Raw genomic sequence first — 14,014 nt, forward strand, 5'->3', positions numbered from 1 at the left:
GTGCACCACAGTAAGCAATGATTGAAATATCTAAATCAAAATAAGAAGCATGTGGCTCTGGGGTGGGTGGGTGAGGGACCTTTTGTCTTCTCCAACTTCTCTCCATAGTTAGCAATCAGATATATATTTGTAGTCCACATTTTAATGACAAAAAGAGACTTGAAGTTTCTTTCTCATTCAGATTAATTAGTTAAATATCTTTCCCCACAGAGTGTTGGCCCTAATTTCCCACTTTCTGTAGCACTCACATTAGAAAAACTTTGAATTGTGATTTCTTTTGCTGGCCCTAAGTATTTTTTAAATGAGTTGATTGCAAGTACTTTAAAAAGGTACCAATCAGGAGTACTCATATTATAGAACTTATAAAATATTGACCCAGTGCCCAATTTTCTAATCTCTATGGAACAGAGAAGCCCAATTTAGATTGAGGCAATTAAGAAAGATGAGCTGATTACATAACAGAGCCTCTCTCTGCCCTACTGGTGTCTTCCAGCACTTCTCCACCAGGTACCTGACAAAACCTTTTCACTCAGTAGTGTAGTTGAGTCCAACAAGTCTCTCCTACTGAAATGGTCTCCATTAAATCAACTCTCTTTTATTTTTGCCTTAGATAGAGCACATCCATGTTCACTCAAAGAAAAAAAATAGCTTTTGCTGAATAGCCCACTCCCATGGTAGATTATAAAATGATAGCAATTAGTAAGTCAGTTTCTAAAATTAGGCCACCCCCAAGAAAGACTGCCTAGAGAAAACATCCTATGAAGCCAAGCTAAAGAAGAAACCTGAATCTTTAATAAAAATGTTCCTTCATTTTCATTGATTATAAAAGTTATGGCCAGATGTTTTTCTTTTTATTGTGCACAGGGGCTACTGGCAATTTCTCATCATGAAAATGCTTTCCAATTCATGTCAAATATGTCATGTCACCTTTAGAGCTAAGGAAATATAAGAACAACTATCTCTACATGCCAATGAAAACGATTGCTTCAAAATTCTCTGGAAGGAACTATAAAAGGAAATTTTCAATATATTTATGGATTTAGTAAATCAACCCAAAATTTTGAGTTGAACTAGTGTCAAGGTGACTTAAACTATCCAGCACAGTAGTCTCATCCTGTGCACCACAGTAAGCAATGATTGAACTATCTAAATCAAAATAAGAAGCATATGGCTCTGGGGTGGGTGAGTGAGGGACCTTTTGTCCCTCCAGTTAAAATAACTGTCATCAAAAAAAAAAAAAAAATAGCAAAAAAGGCCAGGGAGTATTTGAGGAAAGAAGAATAGTTGAAAATTTTTAGTGAATGGTTGTGGGTGTTGCTTGGGGTTTAAAATGCTTGCTACTCAAGGGTATGGGTAGAGTTTGGATCTCCAGAAGCCAAATAAATGCCAAATAAATGTGTGTTATCAATATTTTCACATTTCTGGCAGTAAGTTATCTTTAAACAGAGTATATTACATATTTTACTCTTGGAGTTTAATCCTTCTCACTTAATACATGTTTTTAGAAATAATACCAGGTACTACGGTATTTTTAAAAATGTCATTTATTTCATAATAATGTCTTATAACATAATTTCAAAGACACTTATGGATTTACTTTCATTCTTAAAATAATGTTAGGAAATAAAAGGACTTAAAAATGTACTTCTGATTTTAATGATGTTCGAGGACATTCTGAGCTTAAGTAAGCTGGAGGAAATGGAGACATTTGTAGGTAAAAGATATAAAGCTAACCTTAATTCTTCTCATTTTAATTGCATTCACATTAACAAGGAAATCCTCCAGCAAGGGGACTCTTACTATTTGGGGCTGGAGGATTGGCTGGTTTTCAAAAGGATGACGAAACAAAAGTTATGTGAAGCAAATTAGAATAAACATCATGCTAAGGAATGCCCACTAGTCACTTCCCTAATTAAATTTCAAGGTAATTAGTTACTTAAATTATGACTTTAAATTTAGAAAACCTTAAATTAGCAACAAGCTTCCATAGGGCTTAAGGCCAGAGATTTTACAGGGCCATTTTGGTACATTAATATTTTTCTCAGTTGTACTGTAGATACAATGTATCTTTCTTAGAGTTAAATCACATATTTTTCAATGGACAAAGCCTTCTCATATTTAAGGAGGCTATTTGTTGCCAAATCTTTACATTTCTTGTTGGCAGATTTTACTTTCTTTTCTGAGTCAAAACTTAACTGTGAGTGATGATTAGTTTTATATCTAACTAGGCAGTATATCGTCTAACTTAAAAAAATATCTATTAGAACTGTCGTATTAAATCATAAATCAATATTGAAGTGTGAATTTGAATAGACAGATGGGCACATTCCATTTAGAGTACCATATTCCCTGAATTTTCCTTTTAAAAACTGAACTCATTAGCACAGAAAGGACTTTCTGAAAAAGACACTTATAGTACAGTCCTTAAGACTAACAAATAGGAATTGGAACACCATGAAGCTGAAGAGCTTCTATATGGTAAAGGAGATCAACATTTGTAGAAAGCACTAGCCTTAGTCACAAGGAAACCTCTTTACTAACTATAGATGCACCAGAAAGAGGAATAGCATCTAGATTACATAAATGAATAAAACATAAATATTCAGAAAATTAATAATCCGATTATAAATGAGATACAAAACTCAGCAGAATTTTCTCAAAAGATGTAACACAAATGACTGAGAAACACTTAAGGAAATGTTCAACATCCTTAGCAAATTAAAACTACTTTGAAATTTCAATCACAGCTTTGGGAAACTCGTATAGTCAGTACAGACATCATTGTGGAGGGTCCTTAGGAAGCTTAGGATAGATCTTCGTCAATGTCCAGGTATACCACTCCTGAGAATATAGCCACAGACTCTACATCCTACCACAGCGATACTTGCTGATTCACATTTAGTTCTGCTCTACTTACAATAGCCAGAAAACAGCCTATATGTCCACCAACCGATGAATTAATTATTAAAATGTCATACATAATATGTAATATTATTCAGCTGTTAAGAAAAATGAAATTTACTAGAAAATATCTGGGGCTAGAAACCATTCTGAGTGAGATCAACCATAACCCCAGAGGACAAAAGACAAATATTGGATATTTCTGTATATGTGGATGCTAGCTTCTAGGCTTTCTATATGTGACCTACTATTCAAATAACCAGAGGTTATGTATATAGTGAGGAACCTGGAAGTGGGATGGACACTCTCAAGTAGGATAGTAGTAACAGAATATAGTGTTGTGGAATGATAACGGGAAATTAGAATAGGGGGATTAAGTGGAGGAGATAAAAAAGCAGGGTAAAGAGGGACAAGTAACACTAAAGGTCTTTTGCAAAAATATATGTAAATCTACTACTCTAAAAGCTTCCTAAAGTATATTCATATGTGGAGTGGTGGGCTGTGAGAAGCAGCTGGATGCTTGGTCAAGCATGAGCTTTGAACCCTGGAACCTTACTGGACAGCAGGAGTTCAGCTCTGCTCCCAGGCCCTGGTTCTTTTCATTTAGCTTCAGCCCTCCAACCACCAACCCCTCCCACAGAGAGGTTTATGACCATCAGTCAGAGGAACAGTCCCTCAGGCTCTCCCACATACAAATGAGGTATCTCCAAGCTCTCAGACCAAGCCAATAGGCATTATCTGCTGCCAGACACTAACTCACCCTGAAACTGTATATAAGGGCTCTATTTAGGGGGAAGTGCTTAAGAATCATCCTGGTGTCTCAGAGTTTCTGTCACAAGAGCTGTAACACTTGGGGAGAGATCTGCTCTCCCGGAACTGCCTGGGACAACAAGCTGCCTCCTTGCCAGCTAGCCAGCTTCTTATCGCCCAGCCCAGGCCTGGACCAGCTCAGCGCTGAGAGTCAGGTGCAGCACCTGGGAGAGACCGGCAGAGGCAGCAGTGGGGGTAGGCAATCTCCCCTCCTGCTTGCACTCTGTGTCCTTTGGCCCAGACCTCTCAGATCAGGCCAGGCCGGAGACCTACAGACAGTGGAGACATCTACAGGCCGGAGGCAGCGAGGCACAGTAGCGAACCCTCCCTGGTCTTACTCTGTCCCCAGCCCGGAGATCGTCGTGGGACACCCTCCAGAAAAAGGGACCAACATTCATATATGAGAGAAATTTAAATGGAGTCACTCCATAATGGAGGAGGCAATGTCCCACCTAGATATCTTATGACACCAAGTAAAACCTCTAGTGCCAAGAAAGGGTTACGTCTTGTTGGCCAAATGAGTCTAACTGATGCCTCGATCACTGCAAGCTATTTTCAAGGTTACCGACTCTCTTCCACAATCTAATGGTAAAGCCTAATTGCTAAAGACAACACTTATGCTATTGAACCAAAGAAGTCAAGCAGGTGTTCAGGTAGAAGCTTCACCCCTACTGACTATCTTTTATGTGCTGTATGGTATTTTGTACACTACTGGAGGATAAAGGCAATGATCCGTATCACCCAGGTACAAAATCTGAAATACAAGAGTGACAGGCCTGCATGATACACTCATACAGTTGTGGCACAAGTATTGAGAGCCACCAACCACTTTCTGATTGGATTTAAGGCTCACTCCATGAAACAAATCCCATATCTGACATTAATACAGTGATGAACAAGTTGAGATAGAGAGGACATAGGCTTAGAGAAAACCGACTACTATTATTCTGCTAAAGGAACATAGCAAAAAACAAAACAAAAACAAGACTCCTAATGACATATTTCTCTACCCATTGATCAGAGCATCTTTCAACCCTTATCAGAGAAATTTCTTCTTTCAGTGGATGGTAATTAACATAGAGACCCACAGCTGGATAATCTGTAGAGAGACTTTGGAGCATCCAGTCCTAAATGAGATGTCTTTATCAAATCTCTTCCCTGGAGACTCAAGGATCTATGAAGACGAAGAGGTACAAAGATTCTAAGAGTCAAAGGTAATGGATGACTCTAACAAAGTAGTTGTTCCAGGTACAAGGGGACTGGTACAGATAGGAGCTCACAGAGACTATGGTAGGGTGTCCAAGAACCAGGCAGTGTCAAGCCAGATCTAGTCCCAGCACAGAGGGGAAGGGGACAGGGTTCCATCCATAAAGAAGAAGCTATTCGTAATTGTTATCTTCCAGTAAAAGGAAAAGGAAAAGGAAAATCAGGTTTTTCCAAGGATATATCAACCATACTCTAGCTCACACCCATCCCCACGAGTAATTGGTCAAAAAAAAAAAAAAAAAAGTGAGCTTTGTGATTTTTGTTTGTGGGCTTTTGTTGTTGCTGTTGTTTTTATTTTGCCATTTTTGTCATATTGGATTTTTGTGCAGTTTTTTTATGATTTTTTGTCTGTATTCTATTTTGGAGTCTTTTTTGAGAGAAAGATGAAGAGACACAGATAGAGATAGTACATGAAGTTAAGTGGGCATGAGGGTGAAGAGGATGTGGGAGAGGAGTTGAGGGAGGCAGAAACATAATAAAATATGCATACATTTTTTAAATAAAGAAATCTGAGATTACCTTTGTTGTCACATGCTTTCAAAGAGTAATTTGAAAGGCAAAAATTCTGTTTGACTAATAACATGAGCATCTGTGTTCATTCCCAGTAGTTACAGTGAACAAACAAAACAAAGCGAAATGAATGAAAGACCCATAAGATACATGGGGGACTTTATTTGATGTGGAAGCCAAATGACAGGGAATTACTTATAACAACAAGAAGGTGCTGGCTTCAGTGAAGAGATCTCTCCTGCACTGTTCATATTTAGTCCCCTTCCCATTTCAATTTCAGTGAGCTTCATACAACCTCCTGATAAAGGGTTGGAGCTTCCTACTTCAAGGCCCTAGGACTCTACTGTTTCATTCCTTTGCTTCCCTTGTTACACTGAAGGTTTGTACATAACATAAGCAAATCCACTATTTTAGATATATAGCTATTTGTGAAAAATTCACATCTATAAAAGTTGACCTCAAGCTAACAATAATTCTAGTAATAATTAGTGACACTCTCTTCATCTTTGTTTTTAGGACACAAATTTGTACATGATGATAAGTATCACCCTTTGAATATACTGGCAAAGAAGCACATTTTCTCAGACAAGGCAGCTCTTGCAAGTGGTTTCCAAGGAAACCAATTATGGTTTTAGCATAATCATAAAATTAGCAGTTTTAGTTTATTGGTTACTATAGCAGAAAAAAAATGTAGATTTCCACTTTGAAGAAACTCTCAGAATATCACAAGAAGCATCCTGGGGCTGGTTAGTAGTATAGACTTTATAAACCATAGCAAATCTAGGTTCCTGAAATAACCTACATTCTTGGCCTTAGTGCTAACAGAGTAGGACTGAACACAGGAGCCCCTGTGGGAAGTTTGGACACAAAGCCAATTTTCATGTAGGATGGCAATTCAATTTAACAAACAAAAATAATGGAGCCGACTCAATAGAAAGGCTTATCAATTCTGAGTTAACAATAATTAAAGTTTTTTATTTGTAATAAACTTTGTTTATTTATTAAACATTATTAAATCTTACACCGTGCCAGAACTATTTCAAAAAGGTATCTTTCTACTCATCTTTTAAAAAGAAAAAGTAAATGAAAAGAAGACCAAGCTTTTCCTTTTCTATGAAATCTTTGGTGGTTGCTATGACAATGGTATTTCTACCACAGCCCACAATTAATATTCTACAGCAATTACCCAAAGTAATCTGGTTTTGCTTGTTAGGTGTCATCTTCTAAGGGCCTCAAAGATTTTTCTAAAATGTTCTCCAGAGTTGGGAAACACCTAGGATTTCTCAGTGCTAAACTAGAGAAGACTCACATTATAGGAACACTTTAATATGGCTGCTTCCATTTCATAGATGCATGAAGATATTCCTTCCTCCCATCTCTCCCCCTCCCTCTTTTTTCTCCACTTGTCATTCCCTCTCTCCTTTCTTTCTCTCTCCCAGTGATGCATGCTTCTAGGTAACAGCAGTGGTGGGATATCCTTGTCCTATTGTTTGTTTACTGAACTCAACTGGGAAAGCATTTTCCACACAGTACAACTATAGAGATTAACATTAAAGAATACGTAATGTGCAGTGGATACAATTTAAGTTAATCTGGTCCCTATTACTAACTACTTAACTTGAATTTATATTTTGATTGTAAATAAATCTACAAGTCAGATTTGTATAAAATTTTTTTTCTTATTCTTCTTTATAGTTTTGCCACAAGGTCTAATAAGTAATTAATGGCTGTTTAGCTTAGATGACATTTATGAGTAAAAAATTAGAATGTGTATAAGTGGAGGTCATAGCACTAGCTGACGTCTTGTCCTAGTACCACAATACGTGTTTACTTTGCCAGCCCAAGCACTGAGTGCAATGGATGGTTTGATATCTGGGCTAGTATATTTAAAAAAATAAGTATTTCAGTAGATTTTCAATACTTATTCCCATGTAATTCTTCAAGGTCAATTTGCTTTATCAATTTCAGAAACATTCATCCATTTGTAACTTTTACATGCTGTATGTGAGAGAGTGGCCAGGGAGCTCAGTGTACTGTCCTACATCACGATAAAAACATGTAAAGCATAAAATATTGACTTCTTCAATTTTAGGCTTTATCTGTGGAGAGAGTATGAAGAGTAGGAGAAGAGAATTCCTCGGGAAGGGATCACTTGCATGCAATGACCTTGAAAGTTCAAAGGTAAGTTCATTTAAGAAATCTTAAGTGTCATGAAGACACTGAATCAACTCTAGAAGACTGTAGTATCTATATCCTTTCTTTTAAATATCACAGGAATGATTAAAATAATTTAGTAATGTTTAACTTATCTATTAGCTGTTAAAGCATATTACAGTAAAGTGAGTTTGCTGTGCTTTCTACTTGAGAAATCAAACACATGACAGAGTCCATGGCCTGAATATCATCCTAAAAATCAGAACTAATACCAGCTCATGAGGAGGCTTGTGCATCTATTAGAACAGGGCAACTAAAAGAGAGAAAGATGACATAGATGTGGCAAGTTTAGAATAGTAAGAATGTCTGGATAGCCAAGACATGGTTTATTTAACAGACAATACAATAACAGTGATTTGAGTAGAAACAAAGACATAATGAAACAAAGCAGCAATTCCCTTAAGACATTCATATCTATTTTTACAGTGAAAAACAATTTCCAGGTGGATGGTAGAGGAATGTCATGATAGAGAAGTTCTTTGGCTTTGACTTTTGTTAGCACTTCACATCAGCTTCTGAACATCCAGAAGAAGAGGTGGAAAGACTGTAAGCCAACAAATCCAAGCATTGCCTGTCAAATTGTAACTTCTGTATTGACTAGGAAAGCTAAATTCTCAAAATCTCAAAAGTGTGATAGCCTAAGCAAGAGTCCAATGATGACAACACCAGTTGAAATGACAATTGGATGGGAGAAATCTTCCAGGACTCAAACCCCTAGTGCAAAGCTATAGGTAATTAATAGCTACCGAGAGAGGCAGAATCAGTCTTCCCCCAGAGATGAGTCTCCTTCATGGTTGCCCCAAAACATAAATGTCATGAGCTGAGCAACATTAAAAGGACTGAGCAGGTTGTATTTATATGTTTATATACATGTATACATGTATACATGTCAACTATAGAAAAAGAGAAGATGGATATTAGAATTGATCTGGGAGGAATGGGAGAAGTAGCACAGAGGGTAAATCTGATCAAAACACACTGCATGAAATTCTCAAAAGAATTAATAGGCATCTCTTTAAACCAAGGTGGTTTTCATTTTTTTAACTTAGATTTTAGCACTATATAAAGAAATTATTGTAGTCAAAGTGCTGCCATTTGCTGCTATTTTTGGTATACATTTTTTGGTATACATATATTTTTGCTCCTATTTTTGGTAAACAGCAGATATTACTGTTTATAGAGATGATTTCTGTTGCCTATTAAGATAGAGCTTATTGCCTTTTTTTTCCCATGTTGTATTTAATTAATTTATTTACAGTTGATTTCTTGGCTTAATATTTGTTTCTTTATACTGATGTTGTTTCTTCAGTGCTTAAAAATATTTGAGGCCTGTTATTTTTAGTTAACATACCTTATCTAATGAAACATTCAATTCATTCATAGATTGGCAGAAACAAACATACTACCTGTCTGCCCCAGCAATCACTGTCATTCACAAGACTCCACTGGTTTTCTCAGTTCTGAGTTAGATCTTCCTGCCGGGATGATTCAGTATCAACCTAACTCACGCATGACTGAGCCATATATTTTATAGTAATGTCTCCAGATTTTGCCTGTCTCATAGGCGACAAGCTTTCAAGCAAGCTTTGACTCAACTATCTTTGTCACAAGCAAAGAAAGATTAAGATGATATGCTAGATGACACCACAGGAAGTGAATTTCAGCAACAAATGATGTAAAGATTTTATCATGATATGCTACCAAATGGACCACAGATTCTTGACACTTCATTAACATGAGACATTTAATGATTTTTTTTTCACAGCAGTATGGAAGCAAGATTCAGTGTAAGACCCCATAGTGAGCTTGAAACACTCTTTCCTTCCTTAAAAGTTATTCCAGTTAGCTATGACTTGGTTGATTATTTCAGTTCATTCAGTTGAATATGTTTGGATTATAATCATTCTCCTTCCAAAACCCCTTCCAGATCTATCCTCCCTTCCCATCCATCTAACTTTACAAAAAAGCCACCAAGAATAATGTGTGCTGACACTCATTAATATGTGGTTTTCAACTACAGTGTGCTTGACTTACCAAGCGTCTAGATGTTTAGAGAAAACTGTCTCCTTTGGCAGCTAACAGTCACTCATAGCTTTATCACTAGCTGTGGGATTTTGTGTCCAACGCCCATTTGCAGGCTGGAATTTGGTCTAGCCTGGGCTTTGCATATTTTGTACTTCTTTCTTTCCAGTGCTTGATGATAAGACCATATTGCTGAAAATGCCACATACATGAATCAGAGACTACATGAGAACATAAAGAAATCAAGCTGGGATTGGCCTGGAAGCTTCATCCCTACCAGTTACCATTCAGAGTGCTGAAAAGTGTTATTTATGCTATTGGAGGAGACAGTTATCATTAGCCGTAGCTTGTAGAACCTGTAAGCTACAGTGATGAATAATGGCAAGACATGCCTACTGGTGCGATAGCACAAACTTCATGGGAACAACCAAACCCTCTCTGAATGTACTTATGTCCTGCCCCACTGATGAAACCCATATGTGGCACCATTGTCAGGCTATGAACCCGTGGTTAGAAAAGCCAGCTGGCCTAGGGAAGCACCTACCACCATTATTCTGCTAGACACTTTTAAAACGCTTCCTAGTGATTTTTCCATATACCCATAGACCTATGCATCTCCCAGCCTCATCTCAGGAGCTGTTATTTGTAGAAGATGGTGATTAACACAGACATATAAGCAGTCAAGATGCAGGCCATAAGAAGAGACTGTAGAATGATCATATCTAATGAGGCTTCTACCTCACACTCTTGCTTCATAGGCTCAGGGAGTACTTGGGAAGGGAGGGTAGAAACTGTGTAAGAGCCAAGGCAGTGGCTGACTCCATGAGCACAGTGTCTTCTGGACACAGCAAGGAGGCTGCGGAGCAGCTGGAACAGCATACATAAAAACCGCAAATGGCAAGCCATTGATACTTATTCTGACTAAGTGCCCTTGCTTTTGACTTTTAAGAGCATTCACTATTGTATTTTTTTTAGTTTTGTAGATTGTTAAAGAAATTCAGAATACCTTGTCTTGTAGGGAAGAGTGGATGGTTGTTCATTGATTCAGTGTTTGTGAACAGCTGCCACATGCAAGTCATTTGATGCTAAAAAGAGGAAACAGTTGTTGACTCTGAGTTCTCCACAGTAGAACTGTGATTACATATTTACCAGATACAATAATATAGAGAGTGGGTTCAGTGGCAACATGATGATCAGGGCAGGAAGGGTACACAGAGAAAGAAGAAGTTTATCTAAAGAAATTCTTTAGAATAGGACTTCTCATTTATGTTTTGAAGCAACTGTAAGATTGCAAAAGGCAGTGCAAAATTTCAGAAAGATTAACTCAAGGCAGAGACAGCAGTAAAATGGAAGTAAAGGGGTGCAATGTTTTGGAAGACTTGGTTATGGGAATTATGATGACAGCCTAATGAATGCCCATCTAAGGGGAGTGCGGGAAATACATACTATCGAGTAAAATTTGTACTTTATGATATAATAAGAACATTTCACTGTTTCTCCTTACACCTCTCTTTCTTCTCTTCATTTCCTTCATCCTTCTTTCTCTCCTCCTCCTGGTCCTTCCTCACTCGTCATCTCTCACATCTAATCAGTGCTTACTGTCAATAGCATCTGTGGACACACACATGTGAGCAGGTACTGCAGTTAAAAACTAGTCATAAAAACACATATGTTGTCCACATGGAATTTGCATGCTATTTGTGAAGAAGAAAAATAAATTTCAAAATATATTATTTATTTGGTGAGGTCAATATACAAAGAAAAGAGTATCAGAGGTGCGATACAGCATGCATATGTGAAACAGCAGGTCATTCATCATGAGTGAGAAAAAAATTAGACTTGCATCAGCACTACGCGGGGTTGAATGTTATATGTGGTTCTTCAGATATTCTCTCTTTGTGGGTATCTACTCTGTAGAGTCAGGGGTATATTTAATTTTCTGATAATAGACATCAGGTATTTGATCATTTTAGACAAAAGGCTAACCTTCTAAGCCTAAAATTTTCACAAAAGAGATTTCACTGAAGTTATGTGGCTATCTTATTTATTTATTTATTTATTTATTTATTTATTTATTTATTTCTACTCCATCAAAACAACAAATGGGTGAATGCAGAGAATTTTCCACTTCAGGCATCACTTCAGGAATGACATTCCCAGTGAGGATGACCAAGGGGCTTGAAGAAAACTAAGTTGTTGTATTCTGAGTGATCAGGAGAAGGGACAGCACCATGGTAGTGGTGAGCCATGTTCTGTGGGCCGCCCAGGTCTCACATGACTAGACTTCATGCATGGAACCTCCACTTTATCATGTACCAGGACACTGGTATAAAGAACAAAAGACAAAGACAGCATCTACAAGTATTGTCAGAAAGAATTGATTTGTAGGGTTAGATGAAATCTCAGGGTTGGGCTAAGTTGTGTGTGTGTGTGTGTGTGTGTGAGAGAGAGAGAGAGAGAGAGAGAGAGAGAGAGAGAGAGAGAGAGAGAGAGAGAGAGGAAGTATTTCCTAGATACCTAGCTATGATGAGTTAAATAATGGAGTGTTTTCTTCACACTGTAAAGTAGCAATATTTTTTGTAATCATCTATCAGTATACCATATAAATATTTGTGGATGAGTAAAAATAAAGTTTAGGTCAATACAATCCACTTCAATTGTTTCAAAGTTCAAAACAGATATGGGGGATAATTTACTGCATTCAGCTTCCTCTTCTCTGTTCTTTGATCTTTTCCACTTCAGAATCACATTCATTTCTAACTCTTTTAAAGCAACCCATTTTCATCATCTCTAGCATCTGAATCAGACAGCCTGGCTTCCCGTGTGACTTTAATATCCTATCATGCTCCTGGTGGTAGATGAACTTATACCACAATGTATTTTTATCACATATTGCATGCACTAGTTTCTTTTAAATTCATTTCTAATTATAACTAACATATAAATACCAGTGGAAAGATGTCATGTGGCAATTATACATACTACATAACAATTTATAGAAAAATAAATACTCTTATTTTTTGCTATGTAATATGAAAACTCATGTAAATTAAAACTATGTGGGATTTAATATTATCAGTTTCCACTGGCTTTTCTGTTTCTTGATATTATTTAGTGAGCGAACTAAAATGACCATCTGTTTTGTGTAGAAAAATAATCAAGCAGAAAGTGGTCAAAGGTTGAAGTTGGCTTGAAGGTTAAGAGTGATACTGTAGTACAATCTCGTATCTCATTTACACAGGGTGGTAGCACTGCACTGTGCTAATTGTAGCATAGCCTCGAGGCTCCCAGTAAGCAGTTAAGATCTTCTAGAGAGATTGCATGGACAGCGCCAAGAGGGAGACTTGGACCTGTGTCCGTGTTCTGCATCTCTCCAACAATGCTCTCCTTCCAACAGTCTCACTCTACCACTGTCAGCCAGACTTTACAGATTGTCAGCAAAATTACTTTATAGGAAATCATCAGAAAAGTGAGGTGTGGACTCAGTCACTCCCACAAATCCTGCTCTCACAATCTCTCATCATGGCTGAGATTCACACTAAAGTTGACGCCTAGCTCTTTTCTTTCATGCCCAAGAAAGGCGAGACAAAGCAAGAAAATGCTGAGAATATTCAGGAAAATAAATTCAAATAGATTTTTATATTGGACACTTACCCTCGGTATTTTACAATGGACTGAAGTCAACCACAGTTTGAAGCATACAGTGACTATTAAAGACTGTTTAGCAGAAATCAATCTGATGTCTTGGCAGCTCTCCTATACACTGCTTTTTTACTTGATGGATTATTTCTCATAAGGACAACTAATAAAACAAAATGCTCATCATTTCAAACAGTATATTTTTTTTTGTCGTAAGATGTTAAGTGCCTGATAAGCAATGAAAATGAAATTCACAATTATGTTTTTTTTTTAAAGAGTAACTAGCCCACACTCGTCATCAGTAATGTCTACTGATGATCTTTCGACAGAAATTTTACTTATGTTGGCTATGACTATCGAATTATGACTATAGAACTATAGACCATGACCTTCCCTGTGGCTCCCACAGGCATGTGTTTGATGAGGTCCTCTCTGACTTCACTGTTCCCACTCAAGGCTGGATAATGATGCTCAGTAAGACAAATCCCAAAGAATGCTCTCAGGAAAGGCAGAATCATTTTGCCTAATCATGTACAGTTGCGTTTAGTGATGTTGCTTAAGTCTCTATTAGTTCTAGTCATACAGGATTGACATCATTTGAAAAGTAAAACATAAAAGCAGAACACTGAAGGCCCAGTAAGGACTAAGACAA

The 14,014-nt window shown here is 37.3% G+C and overlaps 1 protein-coding gene across 3 annotated transcripts in view; it reads right to left on the reverse strand.

Annotated features, from left to right (window-relative positions):
• Positions 1 to 14,014, reverse strand: part of Pkia (cAMP-dependent protein kinase inhibitor alpha) — a 77,073-nt gene that overhangs the window by 50,924 nt on the left and 12,135 nt on the right. Inside the window, exon 3 of one of the 3 annotated variants that reach the window (XM_034516722.2) lies at positions 10,730 to 10,808. The exons of the other annotated variants lie outside the window; for them this stretch is intronic. The gene's annotated coding sequence lies outside the window, so the exon portion shown is untranslated. The remainder of the gene's footprint in view (positions 1 to 10,729; positions 10,809 to 14,014) is intronic. 3 annotated transcript variants of the gene reach the window in all.

The sequence above is a fragment of the Arvicanthis niloticus genome, chromosome 13 (genome assembly GCF_011762505.2).
Source record: "Arvicanthis niloticus isolate mArvNil1 chromosome 13, mArvNil1.pat.X, whole genome shotgun sequence".
Classification (NCBI taxonomy): domain Eukaryota; kingdom Metazoa; phylum Chordata; class Mammalia; order Rodentia; family Muridae; genus Arvicanthis; species Arvicanthis niloticus.